Consider the following 22542-nt stretch of genomic DNA (forward strand, 5'->3'; position numbering starts at 1 on the left):
ACCGTTTCTTGCTGTTATTCCAACTACTGCATATATTCACTATGAATATACAGATATTATGTGTACATTCTATAATTATTGTAGAACATGGATCACATATGACATTACACATTACATATATTAATATCCCTTTAAGAAACTAACCATCCCCTTCAATGTGAAGGTGTGTGACTATAATGATTAAAGTGTTTCTACTAACCCTTTCAGCAGCAGAGACGTGGTCATGGCCCTGTTACATAGAATTATAACTTTTAGGATTCACTCACGAAAATGCTTCAAAAAAACGAAGCACCTATGATCAATTTTATAAAATGTTATATAATTGATCATTAAGAGAGCTAAGTTAATCAAAAAAACTATAGTACTCGGTCTGACTTATCACGTTTCACAATACAATGCTCAGTTTACTGGATATCTTTTAACTACCAAAAATACAAACTTTACCTATCAAAACAAATTGCTTTCCATCTTCAACGCACACCAACAGAATCAATATGGAGAGATTTCTCCGGCATATATAGCTTCGTAGAAGTTACAATACTGAAAGAGGGCGTTTGTTCATCCAGTCTGTGCTGTTCTTTCACTGCAGCGCGCCCTCAGTGCTGCACTGAAGTGTCAGTTTAGGTTATGTGCTCAAGTTCATAATAGAACTTGAAATCATGACGCTTGGGTTCAGAGGTGCGAATATCAGCCAAGCTGGTACAGCTACCTGCATCACTCCAATTAGCGTACATATTGACTGTGAACATACTAGTGCACTGCTGAGAAATTACAAAAATTAGAAGAGGTCACAATTTATGACATTACACTGATAAACTGACCATCGCCTTCAATGTGAAGGTATGACACTGCTTCCATTTTGGAATACTGCTTGACACCAGGATACAACTCTAGAGCTCTGTATTGGGTAACTATCAGTTCCTCAGTTCTTGCAAATGTTTCAGCTCCATCAGCATCCCCCAATCTGTTGAGGCGCTGAACTGTCTGCTGGGTCTGGTCTGACTAGAAACGGAAAACAATATCTGGATTTCGACCTCTGTGGAAGTGTTCCGTGGGTTTCCTGTCTAAGATCCTTCGGGGTGTGCAGAGTGGACAAGAGTTGCCGTCCCTTTATGCAGCTTGGGAGTATTCTCTATGTAATCGCGATGCGGAGTCACTGGGAGGTCAGCTGAAATGCAACGAAAGCATGAATCAGAAATAATCTGGGAACAAGAAACTGATTTCAACTGTACTCTTACAATTGTGTGTGAAAGACTTGGTGTCTTACCAGAGACTTGCTGGTAGTTTCAGGTCATCCGCTCTCATTTCCAGAACCGGGCAATGTAAAGATTTCCATCTGTGGACATTTCTGAATCTAGCTCCAATAGACGGGTGTTGCTTTCTTATTCGATCTCATCCCATCTCATCTCTCCACCTTCTGTCGGTGTACTGAAAATCATAAATAAATGCTTCAATAACCCCACATAAACCGCTTGGCTAACATAACATTAATATTATGCAGCTAAAGTTACTCCAATATGTTTTAAATATAACCTGACCCACGCTTTGTTGTTCTTTGGGTGGGATTCTGTTCCCGAAAACTGTCTTCAAACGGTATTCTTCCAGCCGCTCTGGACTCTGCAGTGCAGCCTAAAACAAGTGCCCGACAGGCCCCGTCTGCTGCAGCCAAATCACACAACTCCTGTACTTATAGCTCCGAATGGACAGGGAAAAGCGTGAGTCCGGGTTCCTTCGCGTTTCCCACACTCAGCAACCAATCTCTGCTGTCAGAAGGACAATGAACAGAGTGTTTCTTTCTGAATGAGGAATTAACACCACTGTTTGACTTATTATTGGAGCAACGCGCGTCAGAAGACCATCTGGAAAGTTGGAACGAGTCAATAATCCCGAGCCAACAGGGCTCGTGTAAGGTTATGGGAGCAGAAGAGAAACTCACCCGCCCCACAACCCGCCAATTTTCCACCGAGTACAGGAGGACAGTAATGTGACCATCTGTCTCATTCTGCATGTTCTTGTTAAGAATGTCTTGTCTGGCGAGAGATCGGGCAAAAGTTTCAAAGTAAACCCATTAATAATGTTTCCTGAGAATTATACTATTTACAGCAAAATTTGCAGCAGAATCGGATGGAAGTTAAAATCAATGTAGTCTTGCTTGAAAAATCTGCAACGTAGCTGATTCCGGGTCAGGAAATATTTTCCGAGTGTTTCCCATCTGATGCAGATCTGCGATATTTGAGAAGGGATGTTCCTTGATCGTTGCTCACCTCCTGTCCCCTCAGGTTGTTGCTGTGCTCAGACGAATGAGTTCACTGAAACACAACTAATGGGCAAATCCGGCTAGATGCGGCACGTGGGAAACACGAGCAGTAACTGGAATGATCGGTGACCCGAGCACTGTGTGGTGGAGCCACACTCAGTGTTTCTGACATCCGTTTTTAGTTTAGCTTATATGTTAGAAAGTAAGTTACATTGAATATTATATATGGATTCTCACCAAACAGATCCCCTTTTATTCACTTTATCTGTATTACTGACCGATTACACCCATAAGAGACTTACACTGCGTGTTCTGTTTGTACAAGTGCCATAGCATTGTAAAGTATGTAACGTACATTGACGCGTTGCTTAAATCTATAAAACAGAACGGAAGTTGCGCAAAGTGTCAATTTATAACCGCACTTGCCAAAGGAATGTGAAAGAAACAAAGAATTTGCATTTATTTCGCGCCTTTCACAACCACTGGACGTTCCAAAGCTTCTCACAGTCCCTGAGGTATACAATGTAGGGACACGGGGTAGTCAATTTGGTAACACTACATGGTCCCACAAATAGATGAAATTCATCTTGGTGATGTTGGTTTCTGGATAAATATTGACAACCTTATAACTGAGAACTGAGATGAGGAGGAATTTCTTCACTCGGGTGGTGGTGAATCTTTGGAATTCTCTACCCTTGAGGCTGTGGAGGCTCAATTATTGTGTATGTTCAAGACAGAGATCGATAGATTTCTAGATGTTAAAGGCATCAATGGATATGGGGATAGTGCGGGAAAACAGCGTTGAGGTAGAAGATCAGCCACGATTTAGTTAAATAGCGGAGCAGGCTCGAGGGGCCGAATGGCCCACTCCTGCTCCTATTTCTTATGTTCCAATGACACCGAGGCTCCATTTCGAATGTTGCTATGGGATCTTTTACACCCACCTGAGAGGTCAGAGGTAGAGCTGATTTACCGAAAATCTGTCACAGATCAGCATCTGGTGCTGTTCTGACATTTTTTGATTTAGTGCATTGACTTCATATGCATGGGGCCACCTCTGACCTCTTGGTATTAGCAACAGGCGGGAAACTGAGCGACAGCTCTCTCACTCCTCGAATTGTAACCCAATACAGGTTTGTTGCTGCTCAGATTTTAGTTTAAACAATCGTCTTAACTAATGTGATAAGAATTCAGTATAACTCAGCAAGTGCCATTAATACGCTGAAACAAAGTCCTGCTCCTCCATCACCCCGCTCTTGTCAAGCTCCCCTCGGGTGCTTGGCCGCAAATTCTTAGAGGACCTCCTCGTACCATTCCTGGGAATTCGTCTCCAGCCCATACTCACCGTTCCTCTCACTCTCGGTTGCTGCTTGGTTTCTCTTCCTCTGCCTCACAATCGGGAGCCGAGCCTACCCCCAAATCTTTCTTATTAACCACCTTTCCCTACTACATTACTTCTGAAAGATTCAACTCTTCCACACTGGTACCGAATTCCTTTCTTGAGGTACCTCGCTGTGCTTGCTAAAACCATTTCAATTGTCACAGATCTGATGGCGAACTTAACTTTGAAATACAATGCACTAAAAAGGCTACAAGAAACTGTTTTTAATTTAGAAATATTAAACATCAGTGAGGTATGTTTAATTGCATAAATATAGGACACAATCTCTGAATAATTGCGCATTAAAGCGGACAGAGACGCCTTTGATTGAAAGCTATTCTCCTCAACCTCAGCCTGTCAATCTTCATTGTTTCTACGCGGACGAATTCAGTCCTTTTGCTCCAAGAAGCAGTTAAACCTGAGCTTTAGCGCGTGGGAAATAATCTGCAAGATACATCACACGAATAAAAACTGTTGCGTTTCTCAGACTGATTGAGTTCATTTCTTTTGGGCCTCCTTATCTCGAGAGACAATGGATACGCGCCTGGAGGTGGTCAGTGGTTTGTGAAGCAGCGCCTGGAGTGGCTATAAAGGCCAATTCTGGAGTGACAGGCTCTTCCACAGGTGCTGCAGAGAAATTTGTTTGTTGGGGCTGTTGCACAGTTGGCTCTCCCCTTGCGCCTCTGTCTTTTTTCCTGCCAACTACTAAGTCTCTTCGACTCGCCACAATTTAGCCCTGTCTTTATGGCTGCCCGCCAGCTCTGGCGAATGCTGGCAACTGACTCCCAAGACTTGTGATCAATGTCACACGATTTCATGTCGCGTTTGCAGACGTCTTTATAACGGAGACATGGACGGCCGGTGGATCTGATACCAGTGGCGAGCTCGCTGTACAATGTGTCTTTGGGGATCCTGCCATCTTCCATGCGGCTCACATGGCCAAGCCATCTCAAGCGCCGCTGACTCAGTAGTGTGTATAAGCTGGGGATGTTGGCCGCTTCAAGGACTTCTGTGTTGGAGATATAGTCCTGCCACCTGATGCCAAGTATTCTCCGAAGGCAGCGAAGATGGAATGAATTGAGACGTCGCTCTTGGCTGGCATACGTTGTCCAGGCCTCGCTGCCGTAGAGCAAGGTACTGAGGACACAGGCCTGATACACTCGGACTTTTGTGTTCCGTGTCAGTGCGCCATTTTCCCACACTCTCTTGGCCAGTCTGAACATAGCAGTGGAAGCCTTACCCATGCGCTTGTTGATTTCTGCATCTAGAGACAGGTTACTGGTGATAGTTGAGCCTAGGTAGGTGAACTCTTGAACCACTTCCAGAGCGTGGTCGCCAATATTGATGGATGGAGCATTTCTGACATCCTGCCCCATGATGTTCGTTTTCTTGAGGCTGATGGTTAGGCCAAATTCATTGCAGGCAGACGCAAACCTGTCGATGAGACTCTGCAGGCATCCTTCAGTGTGAGATGTTAAAGCAGCATCGTCAGCAAAGAGGAGTTCTCTGATGAGGACTTTCCGTACTTTGGACTTCGCTCTTAGACGGGCAAGGTTGAACAACCTGCCCCCTGATCTTGTGTGGAGGAAAATTCCTTCTTCAGAGGATTTGAACGCATGTGAAAGCAGCAGGGAGAAGAAAATCCCAAAAAGTGTGGGTGCGAGAACACAGCCCTGTTTCACACCACTCAGGATAGGAAAGGGCTCTGAGTTCATTACTGAGTTCATTACTCTGAACACAACAGCAGTCAAGGGCAGGAGGCAACACATTGTATTGTTATTAATAACTGGAAGGATATCAATCACACTGCCATGTTGTATTAATAACTGGAAGGGTGTCAGTCCCGCCGTCAGTTGGTGTGTGTACGGGGAGCAAAGCCTGATGAATTACAAGAGTTAAGTAAACAGGTTTGATATTTCAGGTTCACGTCGTCAGTCGTCATTTATCCCTCAGTAACAGCGACCTGAACTTTTAGAAAATAAATAGTCTGACATTTTGAAATTCCTGTTAACCAGATGCCTAAAGCAGCTTTTACTCAGTAACAGAATTGTTTGTAAGACGATGGGCGGGACATTCCCAGGATCTCCTAACCTCAAATCAATGAATTCGACGGGGACTAAAGTGTCATCTGTGCTGGCCAGATGTTCCTGCTATTGTGAACGCTTTATCGTTTACAAAGAGTAGCTGCAGCTTTGTTCACCCGCAGAGCTGATTGGACCCTGAGTGTGGGAAACCCCGAGAAACGCAAAGCCGAGAATCTCCTGTACAATAAATAGCGGGACTACCGAGCTACAGCCTGTGACTCTGGGACAGGCAGGTGCACCGAGTCAGTCACCGTCAGTCTCGGCACAGTCTCAAGAAAGCAATCTCTGCAGGCTATGAGGCTGATGTACTGGGAGGAACAGTCCGAGAGAACCTTCAGAGTAAGTGACTTCGGTCTTTTAAACATGATTCTCTGCGATCATTGTGTGAAACCAGCCGACAGTTCCGGTTCTTACACAGTCGAGCAGCAGAAAAACCTGAACCATTACAGAATTAAATAAATCTTCAACCCCGTGTTGGGTGACCAAGCTTTCATAATTCCATTCTCTTCTTTTTCAGTTGACGAATTTAGTTTTACAGAAAAGATGCCTATAGCGGCGGATGAACAGGAGCGTCAACCAGCCAGGGATTTACAGGGAAAAGATCAGAATGAAATAAACATGAAACGACAATAGACTGTCAGCCTGAAAGTGGCTATCAAACGCATGAAAAAGCTCAAGTACAGACCGTTCACCGGTGAGTTTCGGTACAATGCTACGCATATGAATATGAAGTATCAGACTTTCTCAGTATCATTATGATAACTTTCATTCTCCTGTAAGGACCGTTCTAAATGGGATTGTTTCATTTTTATTTACAACAGACGCCATACTTACAGCGTGGATAAACCGCAGGAAGGACATTCAGAAGAAACTCCTCGATCCTCTGCAAAGTTCTCAGACTCAGCCAACTGCTTGGGCGATATATTTCCTTCCTGTCAAACTGACTTCAGCCACCGCACTTTGCAGATCGTGCTGCAGCTGAAACATTTTGGATGGTTCAAAAACTGTTTTTGGGGCTGATCATAACTGGTATAAAACAATATTCCAGGTTGGAAGCAATGTCATTGGTACCTTCACATTGAAGTTAAAGAGTAATGAGTTAAAAGCATATTTCTCATCCTATCTTGTGTGATGTCATAAATGTGACCTGTGTTCTACAATATTTGTACAGTTTCTAAACAATATGCCAGTATATTCACAGTGAATATATGCAGTAGTTGTAATGACTGAAACAATTGTGTAGGAGAATTTTTTCCCCATATCCAAGTGTTTCAGGGATGGAAACTGATTTGTCTTTGTGTTGAAGATGATTTGTACCTATCTGTGAAAGGTTTCACTAATTACGAACTCAATGAGTGCTACGTATCTTATTCATACACACAGCGTTTAAAATGGATTAATATAAATCATTCTTGTGTAAGCATGTAATGTTCAATATTATAAAGATGAAATGTAACGAGCCGTCACCTCGAGGTATAATAGTTAACGACAGTCAGGTAGAGAACATTGTACACTCTGAGAGTATCTGTGATGAACGATTAATGGTCCTTCTTAAAGATGCTTGATAACTTACTGTTGATTGGAAGCAGCAAAATGGATTGGTCCAGTCTTAATATTCTGTGAATGAAATATAGAAACAGTAATATTTGGTTCTTTTTCTGAGGTAACCTGGCCCTGTTTCTGAGTGGGTCAACAGAAATCCTAAGAATTATCTAGTGAATCAGACTAGTAAATCAGTGCAGCATTAAATGATCCACATTGGTTAACGTTCAGAGTAAGAGGTTTACAGTTGAGTGCGATGCACGCGTGCTTTTGGAAAGTATGTGATCTGCACTGTATCAATTGGAAATTTCTAATAAAAATGTTATGTTCGATGACTGTACGAACATTTTTTGCGTTCATAGCACATTATTTCACTGCACACGGCGCCACGTCATTTACTCCCTTGGTTAAAATTCTATTCGTACGTAAGTACATCCTGCCTCGCCATATTGGCTTGATGTAAATAAGGAGTAATGGTGATGGCCAGTGATACGGTTAATCCCTGCTCTTGCACACATTCACCGTAATATTTTATGAAAAGTCAGACCACGGAAGCTCACCCACTCTCATCTAATTTTATTTTGAATATGCCAAATGTTTGGGCTCTATTGCCTTGTAATCTGGATTGCTCAAAATATTTATATTCTTTAGGTATAAATTGTTTTTTTCCCAGTTATCTGCTCCAAATTTACTATTCACGAATTCACAATAGTAATCCTGTATTTGCGCAGAGTTTATTTTAATTTTATACATTTTATCAGGTCCTTTCTGAACTGCAACGTTCGCGCGCATCTTTAATATTTCCTTATAGATCTGTTTAATTTCTCTTTGCACTACTCGTTCAAATAGTTAATTTTATGGTGGTGTAGGAACATAGCAATCGATGTGAAGCCTGGCACATTGCAACATTACAGTGTATACATGGCAGTATAGTAGTTAGATTACTGGATTAGTGATCCAGAGATCTGAACAAAAATACAAAGATTTTGAGCTCAAATCTCATTTTGGTAGTTGGTGATAATTCAGCCATTTTTATTTACACCTCTAGACTCATCTTTTACCTCTTTACTTGTCCCATTACCATCTCTTTTTGCCTTGCATCATTATCTCTTTTGTCATCACAGACCTTCCCGTTTGTTCTTCCCCCTCTCCCCCTTCCCCTGCCTCTATTCCTTGTTTAAAACTTGTTACATCTCTAACTTCGTTTTTCAGTTCTGACGAACGGTTATCGATATGAAACGTTAACGATATGCTTCTCTCTCCATAGATGCTGCCTGACCTGCTGAGTTTTTCCAGCAATTTCTGTTTTTGCTTCAGATTTCCATCGGCATCATTTTGCTTTTGTGTTATGGGAGTTTTTGAATTCACTTTAAAATATCTGGTATCAGCCTATGCGGCCACGAGGCTGTCGGCCTTGCTGCTCCGCCCACATCCTGAAAATTATTTTTAAAGTAGAATGTAAATGTTCTTTATTGTAATCTTGTTAGACTTCAATTAGAAGCAGACTTTTTCTTTAGCAAAATTCAAAATGGAGTACCAAGATGAGCTATTTGGGTGCAAGTCCCAGTAGCCTTTGAAACCAAGTTAATCAAATTATTGGCCTTTTAGAAAGGATATTTTACATGTTAACAGAGCTCATACCAATCGGCCAAAAAAAAGTATCAATTGCTCAATCAAAGCCATGCTTTACTGCCTCTGTATATCCCATTTGCAAATAAATTTGACCATTCCTTTCAACCTAGATGCTTTGGCCTATACTATGTTTTTTTCTACCTTTTGAAGACGAACAAACATGGTGGGTTACCCTTTTAATCTCTCGTAACGAATGACACAATAAATAGAGTGCTGTTGTGTATGGCTATTATGACTCCGAAATTTTAGGTACAGGACGCAGGTTTTGGGTCGCAAGTGATTTCATCCACTTGTGCAAACTGATTTTTTTGTTGTGAACGCAATTCGGAAAAGTTGAAATGTTAACCATTTGGCGGCAGCAAATGTGGGATAATTATCACTCACGGGCTGAACAAAATGCTTAAAGTTTAAAGTAAATTACTAGAAGCAAACTAGGTTTTTAATATATCCATTAAACTTGTTCTTCAAAGCTGTTCACTTATCAGGTAAATAAGGAGTCTAACCACAAAGTAATTTGGATGACAATCCAGTGTGCTTCCTCAAAATCCCATCTCTATCGAAAAGTGGAGCCAGCAAAGTCTGAAATTTTTAGTCAGTATTCCTACCTGAGTGATTCGGGTTAAAAGATAACTATTATTCTAGATTTCAATTTGGTTGGAACGGAGTAGAAGACCAGGGTGGAAATCAGAGGGGAGGTTGAAGCGGTGAGTGACAGGGAGATCAGGATCATAGTTATGGATGGAATGGTGGTGTGCAGAAGTGTTTGGAACACTCAATCTGAGTTTGGTCTCCTGGATAAGGAGAAGATGCGCTGTGCACACAGCATACTAGATTGAAGGAAGAGCACATGTGATTGTTTTCTAGCATAGAAGGAGTATTGGGGAAGAGAGGACTGAATAGGTATTTTACCTCCTACATTTGCACGGGAAGATGATGGGGAATGGGAGCTGGACGTCGTATTTGTAAAATAATTAATGAGTAAATCCCATAGGGAAGGGTTTCTGGTTGCAGTGGAGGGATTGGAGATGTGGTCAGTGCTGGAAAACGAAATATAAGTTGTAAATGCGGAAATGACGAGATAGAATCTGGCGCATATGAAGGCTGATGGGTAGAAGGTGAGGGAAAAGATATTCCCCTGTTGGTGGAAGGAGAAAGGGGAGAAGGAGTCTTAGCAAAGGGGTAGGAAATAGAGTGAACACAGCCAATGCCTCTGTTGAATATAACGTAGGAGAAGGCTCGGATGAAGAAAAAGGACATTTGAAAAGCATTGGTGCCCATATTGAGGTCGTCAGATACCATGAAACTCAAGGAACTGAGGAAAATCAATGGATTTTTTAGTGGAAGAACATGGAAACACACGATCCAAATAGGCATGCGAGTTGTGGGTTTGTAATTGGGAATCTCATTACGAGAGATAGATAGAGCAAATGGAAGAATTGGAGATGTATCACTTAAAGGAAGAGAGCGTGGAGCGCAAAGTGATCCTATAAGAGTGCTTCAGTAACGGAATGCTAAATTTGGGAATTTTTAATCAACAGGTATGAGGAATTTGCTACCTATGTTGATGAGAACAAGGACTGCAGGATAGATGGGAAAACTAACCATAGCACCATGGTGCAGGAAGTCATTCAAGTGGGGGGAGTGGAAAGGAATGTGGTAGTCTTTTTCTTTTTTTTCCTTCTTTTTGGGCCTCCTTATCTCGAGAGACAATGGATACGCGCCTGGGGGTGGTCAGTGGTTTGTGAAACAGCGCCTGGAGTGGCTATAAAGGCCAATTCTGGAGTGACAGGCTCTTCCACAGGTGCTGCAGAGAAATTTGTTTGTCGGGGCTGTTGCACAGTTGGCTCTCCCCTTGCGCCTCTGTCTTTTTTCCTGCCAACTACTAAGTCTCTTCGACTCGCCACAATTTAGCCCTGTCTTTATGGCTGCCCGCCAGCTCTGGCGAATGCTGGCAACTGACTCCCATGACTTGTGATCAATGTCACACGATTTCATGTCGCGTTTGCAGACGTCTTTATAGCGGAGACATGGACGGCCGGTGGGTCTGATACCAGTGGCGAGCTCGCTGTACAATGTGTCTTTGGGGATCCTGCCATCTTCCATGCGGCTCACATGGCCAAGCCATGTGAGTAGTGATAGTGGTAGTGATAGGAGATATTATCGACAGGGGAATGGATACTGCTTTCTGCAGCCAGAACTGAGAGTTCTGAAGGTTGTGTTGCCTGTCTTGTGCCAAGGTGAAGAACTTGGAGTGGGAGAGGGAAGTTCCGGTTGTCATGGTCCATGTGGGAACCAACGACATAGGTAGACCAATGATGTTCTGCTGAGAGAGTTTGAGGGGTTAGGGTCCAAATTAAAAAGCAGAGCCTCAAAAGGAATAATCTCTGGATTGTTGTCTGAGACACGTGACGATTGGCACAGGATCAAACAGATTAGAAGGTTAAATGTGTGGCTGAAGGAATATTGCAAGAGACAGGGATTTCACTTCATGGGCACTACTCCAGTACAGGAAAACAGGCATCTGTTCCATTGGGACAGGCTCCATCTAAACCGGGCTGGGACCAATGTCCTGGCGAATCAAATAACTAAGGTAGTAGACAGGTAGACAGATTTTAAACTAAAAACTGGGGTGGGAGTGGAGATTCAGGAAAGGGTGAACGAAGCATGGGAAATGTGAAGGCTATAGATCAGAACAACGTTTTAAATAAAAATAAGCCGTGTGAGTCAGAAAGGGACAGTGAGAGTGACTAAGGTGACGTCAGAGAAAATTAGAAAAAAAGTCAAAGCTAAAGGCATTATAACTGAATGTGCAAAGCATCCACAACAAACTCAATGAATTAATAGTACACATTGAAATTAATAGGTTTGATCTAATTACTATTGCAGAGGCATGGTTGCAAAGTGACCAATGTTGGGAAGAAACATTTCAGGATACTTAACTTTTAGAACAATTATGGAAAAGGAGAAGGCGTAGTCCCAATAATAAAGGACGTGATAAAGACAGTAGAAAGAATAGATCTTAATGCAGGAAGTCAAAAAGTAAAATCAGTTTGGGTGCAGCTAAGAAACAGGAAGAGGCAAAAAAAACATTGGTGCGAGTTGTTTATAGCCCCCCTAACTGTATTTGTAGTGTAGGACAGAGTTTAAATCAGAAAATTAGAGGCACAGACTTTAATCTTCATGTAAACTTAGCAAGCCAAATTTCAATATGAGTGTGGAAGACGAGTTCATGGAGTGCATACAAGATATTTTTCTAGATCAGTATGTTGGTAAGGAACCAACTAGGGAACAGTCGATTTTTGGATCGTGTATTATGCAATGCGAAAGAATTAATGAACAAACTTTTAGTAAAGAGGCCTCTAGGGAAGAGTGACCATAATATGATAGAATTTTATACTGAGTTTGAAAGTTAAAGCCAAAACTAGGGTCTTTAATCTAAACAAAGCAAATTATGTAGGTACGAGGGACTGGGTCAGCCCGGACCTACTGGAAGTATACGAGAGTTTGCTCCTGGCTGGCAGCATGTCAGAATCCATGAGGAAAGGCATCATCGCCCTCATCTACAAGCGGAAGGGGGAGAGGGCAGAAATCAGAAATTGGCAGCCCATCTCACTGCTAAATGTTGACTACAAGGTTCTGTCCAAAGTCATAGCCAGTCGAGTCAAGTCTGCTGTGGAGCTGGTGATTCACCCTGACCAGACCTGCACTGTACCCAGCAGGAAGATCTCTGATAGTCTCGCGCTACTCAGGGATACGATAGCCTATGTACAGGACAGGAGGGTGGACACCTGCCTCATCAGCCTGGACCAGGAGAAGGCTTTTGACAGGATATCATACACCTACATGATGGACGTGCTTTCCAAAATGGGATTTGGGGAGGGAATCTGCAATTGGATCAAACTGCTCTACACAAACATCAGTAGCGCAGTCTCAATCAATAGGTGGGAATAGGAAAATTTCCCGTTCCAATCTGGAGTCAGACAGGGCTGTCCTCTCTCCCTGGTCTTGTTTGTTTGCTGTATTGAATGCTTTGCTGAGTCTATTAGGACGGATGCGAGCATGAGAGGGGTGACAATCCCAGGCAGCGGAGGCACTCAGGTTAAAACCTCCCTGTACATGGATGACATTGCCGTCTTCTGCTCGGATCCGCTGTCTCTGCACAGACTGATGAGCATCTGCGACCAGTTCGAACTGGCCTCAGGAGCCAAGGTTAACCACGGCAAGAGTGAGGCCATGTTCTTTGGAAACTGGGCTGACCGATCCTTTGTCCCCTTCACCATCAGGTCTGACTACCTGAAGGTGCTGGGGATATGGTTTGGAAGGGCCGGGGCGTGCACCAAAACCTGGGAGGAGATAGTAGCCAAGGTACAACAAAAGTTGAGCATGTGGGGGCAGCGATCTCTCTCCATTGTGGGTAAGAACCTGGTCATCAGGTGCGAGGCGCTCACGTTGTTGCTCTACGTGGCGCAGGTCTGGCCCATACCCCACTCCTGCGCCGTGGCAGTCACCCGAGCCATTTTCCGCTTCATCTGGGGATCTAAAATAGACCGGGTCCGGAGGGACACGATGTTCAAACCTCTGTATAAGGGCGGGAAAAATGTACCCAACGTGGCCCTCATCCTGATGACCACCTTCGTGTGCAGCTGCATCAAGCTGTGTGTAGACCTCCAGTATGCAAACCCCAAGTGTCACTACATGCTGAGGTTCTATCTGTCCCCGGTGTTGCGAAGGATGGGCCTGGTCACATTGCCACAGAACGCTCCATGCAGTTGGACCGTGCCGTACCACCTATCCTTCGTGGAGCAGTTTCTGCAGGAAAACACCTTTGACCACCGATCCATCAGGCAGTGGTCTGCACGGAATGTCCTCAAGGCCCTACGGGAAAAGGAGATGGTGGATCCTGTCGAATGGTTCCCCGAGCAGACCGCCAAAGTCATTTGGCGGAATGCCTCATCGCCGGAACTTTCAAACAAGCACCAAGATGTAGCTTGGCTGGTGATGAGAAGAGCCCTCCCCATCAGATCCTTCCTGCACGCCCGAAGTCTCGTCCCCTCCATGCAATGCCCCCGTGGTGGCTGTGGTGGGGAAGAGATGGTTGCCCACCTCCTCCTGGAATGTGTCTTTGCAAAGCAGGTGTGGAAGGAGATGCAGTGGTTTTTGTCAAGGTTCATCCCTAGCAGCTCTGTAACACAGGAGTCTGTGCTCTACGGGCTGTTCCCAGGGACGCACACCGAGACAAACATCAACTGCTGCTGGAGGACTATCCATTCGGTGAAAGGCGCCCTTTGGTCTGCCCGAAACTTGCTGGTCTTCCAGCGCAAAGAGTTGTCCACGACCGAATGTTGCAGACTGGCACATTCCAAGGTCCAGGACTACGTGCTGAGGGACGCACTAAAGCTTGGGGCAGCCACAGCAAAGGCTCACTGGGGAAAGACCACAGTGTAAGGTCCCCCCACCAACCTGAACTGAGGGGCTGGATCCATGGGAAACCCCTCGAACTGTATCGGGAAAATTTTCATTTGCTGTAAAATGTTAAAATGTAATTGGCATGACAAATGTGGAATGGAAGGGTTGTGAGGCAACTTATGATTGTAATGAAGCAAACGGACCTCCTTTGCACTGTTTGTATTTTTTGACCTGGTGCTGTTTGAAACTGGTAATGTAATTTTTACAGATTTTTATGAAGAAAGTATATTTTGGAAAAAGAAAATGAGGGGCGAGTAGCCTAAGGTAGATTGGGAAACTACATTAATAGATACAATGGCACACAAGCAATGGCTAGCATTCAAATAATTAATACATAATTTGCAACAGATATACATTTCTTTAAGGTACAAAGACACTGCAGAAAAAGTGGTTCAACCGTGGCTAACAAGGGGAGTTAAAGATAGTATTAGATCAAAGGAAGAGGCTTATAATGTTGCCAAAACAGTAGTAAGCCTGAGGATTGGGAAAATTTTAGAATTCAGCAAAGGAGGATCAAGGAATTGATAAGGAAAGGAAAAAAAGCGAATATAAGTAAACTAGCAATAGACATAAAAACAACTTGTAAACCTTTCTATAGCTATGTAAATAAGAATAGTAAAAGTAAACGTCGGCCCATTAGGGGCAGAGACAAGTGAAATTATAACGGGGAATAAGGAAATCGTAGAAACACTAAACATGTTCTAAATTATTTCAACATTCAAATTGTTGTTTCAAAGAACTACTAACTAGTGGATCTAGCATCCGTCTATGATCTTCAATGGAATTTATTTTATTTTTAATACATTTTCTTGAACATTCTTTGACACAGAAAGCTAAAGATGAGACAGATGTGCTTATTGTTTATCTTTATGCTGGGTGGCACGTTGGAGAATTTGTCTCAGTTTCACATAATCTGTGCACCGGGATTATTGACTCATACCAGCTTTCCAGATGGTCCCATGAATTGACTGCAAAGAAACGTCAGTGTGGATAATTCCTCATTCAGATAGAAGCACTTAGGCCATTGTCCCTCTGACAGCAGCGATTGGCTGTTGAGTGTGGGAATCGCGAAGAAACCCGGACTCACGCTTCTCCCTGTCCAGTCGGAGCTATAAATGCAGGAGATGTTAGGAACCAGCAGCAGACAGGGCACTGTCGGGCACTTGCTTCGGGCTTCACTTGCAGAGGGTCTCCAGAGTGGCTGTGAGAATATCGCTGACGTCTGAAGAGAGAATTCGGAAATAGCATCTCACCAAACGGACACAGAGTAAGATTATATTTAAAACATGTTGGATTAGTTTTACCTGTATATTATAACATAAATTGTGTATTGTGATATTGATGTGTGATGGTAAATCTTCTGGAATTTTTCTGAATTACTAACATGTTTGTTATTTTTCAGTTGCTCACAACAACGATAGAGAGAAGCTGCAGAGGCTGAATGGGGCCCCTAACACCCGTCTACAGACTGGACTGGAAACAGATTCGGGAACAAACACAGATTCAAGTCATGACATAGCGTCATGCTGGAAATGAGAGGGAATCAGCAGCTGGACCCTGGTAAGGCATCGACACAACAGTTGTAAACAGTACCTTTTAAATCAGTTTCTTGTTCTCGATCAGTGCTTATGACTCGTGTTTCTCTTATATTTTAGCTGATATCCCAGTGATTCTGCATCGAGAATACACCGGAGGATATTTGCAAGCGCCCCTCTTTGTGTCTCTACAAAGCACCAAGAACGGTTATCAATGTAAACTCGTGAAACAGGTGCGCGGATCTCCAAGTCCAGCCAAGGAGACATGTTTTCCGGAAATGCCTCTGCATTTTCCATCCTATTAGAGCGAAGCAAGCAGACGGTTCAGCCCAACAGCGTCGCAAATCCGGGCATCCTGACAGAGCTAAAACACTGGGACATTTTATAGCACTGAGGGGAAAACCCTAATGTAAAACAAGGTATACAAAACTAGAGATATACTCTGGTGTAAAATAGTATTCCAGAATGGAAGCAGTGTGGTGAAAGCCTTCACATTGAAGGAGATGTTCAGTTTGTTAAATGGATATTTCTGATCCTTACCTGTATGATATCATATGGAACCTGTGTACTACGATATTTGTACAATACTTAATAATATCTCTGTATATTCACAGTGAATGTGAACGGTAGTTGGAATAACAATAAAAACATTGTGTAGGAGAAATTTATTCATATCGATTCCGTTAAAGTGTGTCAGAGATGGAAAGTGATCTGTCTTGATACAGTTTGTATTGTTGGTGGAAATGGATATCCAGCAAACTGAGTGATGTATTTTGCAACATGATAACAGACAGATCGAGTACACCAGCCGTTTTAAACAGAAATGTCCCAATGATCAGTTTATAAATTGGTCATTTGTGTTTCGCGTCTTCTCACCATTTTTGTGCGTAGATTCTAAAGGTTCTATGTAACGGCGTTGTAATCACGTCGCGGTGGTATTGAAAGGGTTAACGGCAACCCGTTAATAATTATAGTCACGTTTCTTCACATTGAAGGATTGGGTAACTTGCTAAAGGAATATTCAGATCCTTATCTGTGTAATGTCATAATATATGACCCATGTTCTACAATATTTGTTGAGTTTCTCTATTATATCTGTATGTTCATAATGAATGTGTGCAGTATTTGGAACAATGGCAAAGAGTAGTGCAGGAGACTTCTCTCGATATTACAAAATTAAACATTTTGTCAGGGATAGAAAGTGATTTGTCTTCGTGTTGAAGATTATTTATACTTTTTGTGAAAGGTTAAATAAATACTAAATCAGTAAGCAATGCCTTTGTTGACAATACACATTGTATAAAGTACAGCACTGCATTCTTGTGTATCAGGGAGGAAAAGGGAAATGTAAGGAGGCACCGGTATTTGAGATAGTTATTGTAAATCACTGAAGTGTGCCCAGAATTGAACTAGTTCTTCATCTATTTCCATCTCCATAACATGGCCCAACTTCATCCCTGGCTCAGCTCAGCTACAGCTGAAAGCCTCATTCTTGCCTTGGTTACCTCTAGTCTTGACTATTCCAATGCACTCCCAGCTGGTCTCCCGCATTCTATTCTCCATAAACTCAAAGTTATCCAAAACTCTGCGGTCTATGTCTTAGTTCGTACCAAGTCCAATTCCCCTATCACCCCTGTGCTTACTTATCTACGTTGGTTTGGGTCAAGCAACATCTTGATTTTAAAATGAACACTTTTGTTTTCAAATCTCACCCCTCCCTATCTCTGCAATCTCCTCCGGCCCCACAACCCTCCCAGATATCTGTGCTTCTCTAATTCTGGCCTCTTGCGCATCCCTGCTTTAAATTGCTCCACCATTGGTGGCCATACGTTCAGTGCCTAGGCCTCAAGCTCTGGAATACCCATCCTACACCTGTCCGCCTCTCTACCTCGCTTTCTTCTTAAAAAAACACTTCTTAAAACCTAACTCTTTGACCAAGCTGTTGGTCATCTGGCCGACTAACTCCTTTTGTAGCTCGGTTTCTTACTTTGTTCCTGTACAACGCCTCGGGACATTTATATTACATTAAAGTCGCCATATAAATATAAGGTGCTGCTGTTGTTGTTTTGAGGGTAGCTTGTATGATTCCGGTAAAGGTTTTAACATTTAGAATAGAAGCTCAGAAACTGCCCTTTTCCCACATTCCTTGAGTAAATACCAATTGCGACATTGGAGCGAGCTTTTCTATGTGCGTTATGGTGGAACACAGAGGAATTCTTAGCACAGAATGCGTCGCTGCCGTAACTTGCCTGATCTGCCTGCGACAGTCCAGCACTCTGAGCACATGTGGTTTAGGCCCAATTTGTGGGATAGCCGAGTTATACAAATTAAAGTCTATTCAAAGACTTAACCCCTGCGCCTGTCTCTGTGGTTCAGAACTAGAGCTTGTTTTGGAAAATAGCTAACTCATTGATTCTGATCGTAATGCTGAAAAGGAGACTATTTGTGGCGAAAGCTGGACGTATGGAGTCAAATGGACAAGCCAACTGTTGCGCAAATCGATAAGGAAAGAACGGTTTCCTTTCCGAGCGGGGCCGTTCCCGTCACGTTAAATGTGTAGGATGTTTATTTGCTAAGTGGGTTGTTCATATGCTACCTGCACAATGATACTAGCGACCACAGATCTATATAACTCAAGGCTATAGCAACTGAGAGTAGAAGACTTTTTGGTAACCGTTTTTTCGCATGAATGAAGTAAGGCCAGTCTATACTTGATTGTAAATAAAGTGTCGGATGGCTTCAATCTGTTGCAGTTCAGTAAATAGTGATAGGTTTGAATAATTGTCCAATATAAAACGATGAAAGAATGTAGTAATAGATATCTATTATTTCAAAATGTTGCATATACAAGTTTGTTACCCGCCCCTTAGATGCCAAGATATTTGCTGGTCTTTCATATAAATATTTAAAACTGAGTCTGCCTGTGTGAACATTTAAAATAACAATTCTGTATGTAAGCAGTTTCTACAAATGGTCGATGCAATCAAAAATAAGGGGGTCGAATTGCTACAGCTGCTCCTCATCTTACTCGGTAACTTTGCGTTTCTATTGTTCTTCCAATTTAGTTAAGATAGATGATCAGAATCCCGCACTCCCCCATCACCACCTCAAAAATTCCAGGTGAACCTCTTTACCACTTGGTTAGAAATACGGACACCAGAGGAAATCTCCATTAATATATTGATCGTATCATTAAACATGGCAACCAAGGGATTTCTTCCCATCGTCCGTTGAGGCTACAGTATGATAACAGTTTGCATTTATATAGCGCCTTTAACGTTGCAAAACGTTCCAAGGCGCTTCGCATGCCGATGTTATCACATAACTATGCGTTATCAGATTAATAAGGTGGAATGTTTGCTCGCTAGCTAAGGATTCACAACCAAAGTGTCTGATATTTATTTAATGGTATACCCGTGAGGAACGTAGTGAGAATGTTTTATCTGTCTTCCTTATTAACGAGAGAACTGAGGAAATAAGCTTGGTCCCTACCTGATAGCGACTTACTAAACGCAGCAGGGACATTTCTGCAAAAATCATTTCTCCATAGATAAGTTGAATTAGTGGATTTTGAGCGGAAGAATAAAGATGCCACATATCCCTTGGAAAGTAAGAGTTTGAATGGGCTTGTTGAGTAAAGGGATCTAGGGTTACAGATACACAAATCACTGAAAGAAGTGACGCAAGTTAATAAGACCATGAAAAAGGAAACAAAGCACTGGGATTAATTTATGGGAATGATGGAATTGGAAAGCAGATAATTTATGTTAAATTTATATAGAACATCAATTAGTTAGACCACACTTGGGTAGAGTTTCAGTCTCGATACTACAAAAAGGAAAGAAAGGTACCAGAGAAGGCACAAAAGAGATCTATAAAGATGATACCAGAACTGGAAAGTTATTCAAATCAGGAAAGATTAAACAGGCTGGGGTTCTTTTTTTCCAGAAAAGAGAAGGCTAAGAGATGACCAGATAGAGTTTGTAAAAGGGTTTAATAGGTTAGAAGTAGCAACGATATTTTATATGTGGAGGAGACCAAAACGAAGGGTTATAAATATAAAATGGTCACTAATAAATCCAACTGGGATTTCAGGAGATACTTATTGACCCAGAAAGTGCTTAGAATATGGGACACGCCACCAGAAGGAGTTGTTGAGGCGAATAGCATAGATGCATTTAAGGGAAGTTAGATAAATACATAAGGGAGAAAGGGATAGAAGGTTACGCTGATAGGGTTAGAATAAATGAAGAAGGATGGGAGGATATGGAACATCAGCATGGCCCAGTTGGGCCAAATGGCCTGTTTCTATGCTATACAGGATATGCAATTCTATGCAATTTCTTCTGTTGATTATTTCGAGCACTAATTGCAAACACAGTACAAATGTTTTTCAATGCTTTATATCTAACAATATCTAATGCATAGCGATCAGGAGAAATCATTCACCAATGCCTGCTTGGTTAGAGATCCTGACGTGAAGTACAAAAAATAATGCAATACCCTGAAACTGAGAGAGATTAATTACATTTCCACATGAGGCAGATCATGCTTGACAAATCTAATTGAATTTTTTGATGAAGTAACAGAGAAGGTTGATGAAGGTAATGCAGTTGATGTTGTTTATATGGATTTTAAGAAAGCATTTCATAAGTTACCACATAAAAGGCTGGTTAAGAAAATTGAAGCTCGTGGAATAGGAGGGTCAGTGTCCAATTGGATTAAAACATTTGGCTTAAGGACAGAAAACAGTGAGTAATAGTAAATGGCTACTTTTCAGACTAGAGGATGGCTGACAGTGGGATTCCCCAAGGGTAAGTGCTGGGGGCGCTGCTTTATATATATATATATATATATATATATAGCTAAATGATTTGGACCTTGGAATACAGAGTAGAATCTCAAAATTTGCTGATGACACAAATCTTGGAGGTGTGGCAAATAGTGAGGATGATATGCAACAGGACATAGGCTAGCAGAATGGGCAGACATGTGGCAGATGGAACTTAATACTGTCAAGTGTGAGGTAATGTATTTTGGCAGAAGGAATAGGGAGAGGCAATATATACTTAATGGCACAGTTCTAAATAGTGCACAGGAACAGAGGAACCTGGGGGTGTATGTGCATTGATCATTGAAGGTGGCAGGACATATTGAGAGAGTGGTTTGTAAAGCATATGGAATCTTGTGCTTCATAAACAGAGGCATTTAGTACAAAAGCAAGGAAGTTATGTTGAGCCTCTATAAAACTTTGGTTAGGCCCCAACTGGAGTATTGCGTTCAGTTCTGGTCACCACACTTCAGGAAGGATATAAGGGTCCTTGAGAGGGTGCAGAGGAGATTTGCCAGAATGGTTTCAGGGATGGAGGATTTTAGTTGCAAGGTTAGGTTGCAAAAGCTGGGTTTGTTATCCTTAGAACAAAGGAGATTGAAGGGAGATTATGACAGCCTAAGGAAAAGCTGTTCCCATTAAAAAAAATGATACAAGGACTAGGCGACACAGTTTGAAAGTTTTGTGCAAAAGATGCAGGGGGAATATGAGGAAGCACTTTTTTATGCAGTGGGTTGTAATGACTTGGCACCCAGTGCACACAAGGGTGGTGGAAGTGGAGACAATCAATGACTTCAAGAGGAAGTTGGATGGTCACATGAGAGTAATAGACTTGCAGGGCTATGGGGATCGAGCCAGGGCGTGAAACTGACAGCATAACTCTGTAGAGAGCCCTTATGGACTTGACGGGTCTAATGGCCTCCTCTGTGCCATAAATGACTCTAAGATCTGTAACATCATCAAATTGTAAATTCATTATAACACAATGGGTTCAGTTGTTTTATTTTAATTGAGTAAGTGGTGAACATAAGAACATAAGAAATAGGAGCAGGTGTAGCCCATTTGCCCCCTCGTGCCTGCTCTGCCATTTAGTAACATCTTGGCTGATCTGATTGTGGCCTTAACTCCCCTTTCCTTCCTATTCCCCATAACTCTTGACTCCTTTGTAGATCAAAAATTTGTCTAACTCAGCCTTGAATAAATTCAATGACCAGCGTCCACTGCTCTCTGGGGCAGAGAATTCCAAACACTAACGACCCTCTGAGAGAAGATTTTCTTCCTCATCTTAAATGGGAGACCCCTTAATTTGAAACCGTGCCCCCAGTTCTAGATGCCCCCATGAGAGGAAACATCATCTCAGCATCTACCCTATGAAGCCCCCTCAGAATCTTATACATTTCAACAAGATCTCCTCTCAATCTTCTAAACCCCAATGAGTACAGGCCCAACCTGTTCAACCTTACCGCATAAGGCAAACCCCTCATCCCAGGAATCAACCAAGTGAACATTCTCTGAACTGCTTCCAATGCAAGTATATCCCTCCTTAACTAAGGTGACCAAAACTGTACTCTAGGTGCGGTCTCACCAATGCCCTGTACAGTTGTAACAAGACTTCCTGACTTTTACACTCCATCCCCCTTGAAATAAAGGGTATCATTCCATTTGTCTTCCTAATTACTTGCTGTACCTGTATGCTGACTTTTTGTGATTCATGTACAAAGAGACCCAGATCCCTCCGTACATATGATGATATATTTACTCAGGCCACAGATCAAAACTCAAAAGCCACCTAACAACTTTAGAGTTTTCTGAAA

The 22542-nt window shown here is 42.4% G+C and overlaps 2 long non-coding RNA genes across 2 annotated transcripts; one reads left to right on the forward strand and one right to left on the reverse strand.

The window, feature by feature from the left end:
* Positions 1–769: 769 nt before the first annotated feature.
* On the reverse strand, positions 770–1620 carry LOC137383021 (uncharacterized). The gene is made up of 3 exons (XR_010977327.1): positions 1539–1620; positions 1268–1428; positions 770–1168 (listed from the first exon to the last, which is right to left on the reverse strand). It is a non-coding gene; the product is annotated as an uncharacterized lncRNA (long non-coding RNA).
* Positions 1621–15524: 13904 nt separating this feature from the next.
* On the forward strand, positions 15525–16362 carry LOC137383022 (uncharacterized). Its single transcript, XR_010977328.1, has 3 exons — positions 15525–15629; positions 15765–15922; positions 16018–16362. It is a non-coding gene; the product is annotated as an uncharacterized lncRNA (long non-coding RNA).
* Positions 16363–22542: the final 6180 nt, after the last annotated feature.

Source organism: Heterodontus francisci, chromosome 23 (assembly GCF_036365525.1).
Source record: "Heterodontus francisci isolate sHetFra1 chromosome 23, sHetFra1.hap1, whole genome shotgun sequence".
Classification (NCBI taxonomy): domain Eukaryota; kingdom Metazoa; phylum Chordata; class Chondrichthyes; order Heterodontiformes; family Heterodontidae; genus Heterodontus; species Heterodontus francisci.